Source organism: Grammomys surdaster, unplaced genomic scaffold (genome assembly GCF_004785775.1).
Source record: "Grammomys surdaster isolate TR1022 unplaced genomic scaffold, NIH_TR_1.0 193, whole genome shotgun sequence".
Lineage (NCBI taxonomy): Eukaryota > Metazoa > Chordata > Mammalia > Rodentia > Muridae > Grammomys > Grammomys surdaster.
The window spans coordinates 6719520-6722681 of record NW_021604638.1 but is presented as its reverse complement, the minus strand read 5'-3'; the positions used below and the strand labels follow the sequence as shown (position 1 = coordinate 6722681).

At 51.8% G+C, this 3162-nt stretch overlaps 1 long non-coding RNA gene across 1 annotated transcript; it reads left to right on the top strand.

Moving 5' to 3' along the window:
* The first annotated feature begins 762 nt into the window (after positions 1-762).
* LOC114622909 lies at positions 763-1612 on the top strand. The gene is made up of 2 exons (XR_003711695.1): positions 763-962; positions 1118-1612. It is a non-coding gene; the product is annotated as an uncharacterized LOC114622909 (long non-coding RNA).
* Positions 1613-3162: the final 1550 nt, after the last annotated feature.

The following is a 3162-nucleotide window of genomic DNA, read 5'->3' as shown; positions in this document are numbered from 1 at the left end:
CAGCTGTGGAAATGTTCAGATTTGCGAGTGATTTGAAGGACACCTGGGAACCTGGCTGCGGTGGCTGGTGGCTGAATCCCAGCTCTCAGAGGCTGATGCAGGAAAGTCAGCACGAGCTTATCAAGATCATTAAAGCTAGCCTGAGCTAACTCCAAGTCAACCTGATCTAACTAGCCAGGCCTGGTCTCTGCAGAACGATGGCATCAGGCTGTGCAGACAGCCTTGCGTTGTATGCTTCGAAGTTGACTGTCTCTGTCTCTTGTTTTCTTGGTGAGTGCCTCTGGCTCTGACCTCTGCCCCACATCGTCCATTCCTCACCGGGTGGTTCAACCTTCCAGGTAGTCTGTTTTACATCTGTAGTTGTACCTGGTTTTTATTTTCCTACGGAGCCTCACGTGGCCCAGGCTGGCCTCAGGGAGAATGACCTCGGAGGCTTATCCTCCTGCCTCTACTTCCCCGGATGCTTGGATCTCCCTAGTGCTCACTGGTTTGCCTCCATCCAATTTGGCTTGCCTCTCAACAGAAGGAGCGCGGAGCCGCGGAGCCGGCCTTCTAGCCCCGCCCCCTTCCTCTTCCCCTTGCAACACCTACCAGCCCTCCGTTTCTAGAATGTCACCTTTTCACACTGTTCTATAAATGGAGCCCGCAGCCTGGCGTCTGCTGGGACTAGCTTTTGGTCTCGGTGGATCTCCCTGGAGATTCTCCCAAGCTGCTGTGCGAGTCCAGACTGGCTGGACTTTTGCAGGTAGTCAGGGAGCCTGACTAGGAGCATGCGTAGTCAGGTAGGGGGAAATCTGAGGGTGGAATGTGGGGCAAGGAGCAGCCCAACCCTCCAAGCCCCCAAGTCACGTGGTCCTGGAGCGGGTGAACGACATCACTCTAAAGTGCTGGGATGGAGGAAGACCAGAAACGAACTCGTAAGACCTTATAGATGGCCTTCTCATTCCGGACAAAGCATCGAGGTGGTGAAGACAATCCAGGGCTTGCTGTGGGAGGGGCTAGATGCCTGGGGAGCCACTGGGGCGGCAGTGGGGGTGGGAGTGAGGGAGTGGTGGCGGGGCTGGGGTAGTTACTGGACCTTTTCCCCACCCCACCCCCACTCTTCCTCTCTTTGCAGTCACTGGACACCAGAGAGCCAGCGCTATGCTGGGTGCAGAGTTTAGCCCCAGGGGGAAGGAGGGAAGAGAACCCAGGGCCTTGTGCCTGCTAGGCTCGCCTTCTGTACCAGCTACGGCAGAAAGGAAAGGATCTAAAGACACGCTTATGTCTCAATCTGTCAAGCTAAGGAAACGACGGACAACAGAGACATGAGACGCCCCTCAAGAACGGCACGCGGAGAGAAGGAAAAGGCACCAGCCCAAAGGAGGACTTATCTCTATCTCGTTAGAAAGAGATTTCACACAGTTTTCAGGGATGAGACTGAAGCACAGACACAGCTCAGTGGTAGGCGGGACCACACCTTGAACGGGCTGCATAGCTATGCAAGTCCCTGACTTCTATTTAAACTTTGATCTCTCCTTAGGACAGGTGGATTTTGGTAGCATTTGCTGGATCTCTGTACCTCTCTTCCCAATGAGGCAACATTAAATACACCTCCCTTTCTGCCTTCCAATTTTAATTTGATTCTTTAAATCGTCTTAGTGAGGACAGGAAGGTGGATCTGACTTGGGGCACCAGTTGTGACATACCACTAAGCCACAGAAGTCTTGATGTCTGGCTATCTCTGCACCCAGGGTGTACTGGGCAGTGTTCTGCAGAGCTTCGGGGCACTAGGAACCTTCCAGAACTGCCTGATGAGAAGGCACCTATGCATGCAGGCTTCTGGGGTCAATGCTGGGGAACCCCGTCCGCCTTCCACAAGAAAGGCTCCTGTAGCCGGGCAGTGGTGGTGCACGCCTTTAATCCCAGCACTTGGGAGGCAGAGGCAGGCGGATTTCTGAGTTCGAGGCCAGCCTGGTCTACAGAGTGAGTTCCAGGACAGCCCGGGCTATAAGAGAAACCCTGTCTCAAAAAACAAAAAAACAAAAACAAAAAAAAAAAAGAAAGAAAGAAAGAAAGAGAGAGAGAGAGAGAAAGGCTCCTGTAGCTGCAGGGCCAGAAGCATCTTCATTACGCAGGGTCTGAGGTTCACACAGAATGGGAAGGGACCTGCCTAGACCTGTCAGGGTGTTCAGAAAGCTTGGTGCTCCAGGCCAGTCAGCCAGGTGTGGCCCCTGAAGGAAGGAAGGACTGGCCCAGAAGAGCCTAGGATGTTTGTTTTGTTTTCTTTGTCTATTTCTTTTATCTTTTTTTTTTTTTTTTTTTTTTTTTTGACAAGGACTCTTTCTTAACCCCAGCTGTCCTGGAACTAGCCATGTAAAGCAGGGTCCTGAAACAGAAATCCACCTGCCTCTGCCTCTTGACTGCTGGGATTAAAGACATATGCTACCATGCCAGGCACAGTTTGAATCCCAGCCAGTTACATAGTGGTGTGGTCCCAGCCTTTCCAAGCTGTCCTCATCCATGAAACACATGCCTGTCTTGTAGTTCTAGCTCCTGGCTTTAGCAGACACCATGTGACATGACTGTGGTTGCTTCCCACATCTCTAAGCCCCAGGGCAGGTGTTAGGAGGTCAGGCCTCCAGACAGCAAAGTCCACAGTCTGAAGGGAAGAGCTGCCACCACCTCCAGGCAGGCCCTCAGGCTCCACAGAGCCTATGGGCAGTCTGGTAGGTAGACTGAGATAGATAGCCAGGCATGCTGGACAGATGTTGCTGGTCTGCACACTGCACCCTGCTGGGTCTCTGTTGTTTGTCTTTCTGTATAGCCCAGGCTAGTTTTAAACTGACTATGTGGCCAGCTCATAGTGGTTGGAAACTTTTGATTGTCCAGCCTCTAAGTGCTGGGATGGCCACTCTCTATCGGCTTGAGCTTTTGAAGAGAGAATGACACCAGCTCATTAGAACATCTCAGTCATTCAGGGTTAGGCATCATCCCTAGGGTTTTACTATTTTGTTTATTTATTTCAACCATTTCATGTAGCCCAGGTTAGCCTCAAACTCATTATGTAGCTAGGGATGGCTTTGAACTCCTGATCCTTCTGCTTCTCGAGTGTTGAGACTACAGGCGTGTGCACATGCTAACAAACTTTGCTCAGTGCAGACTCAAGGCTGTTACTGCACA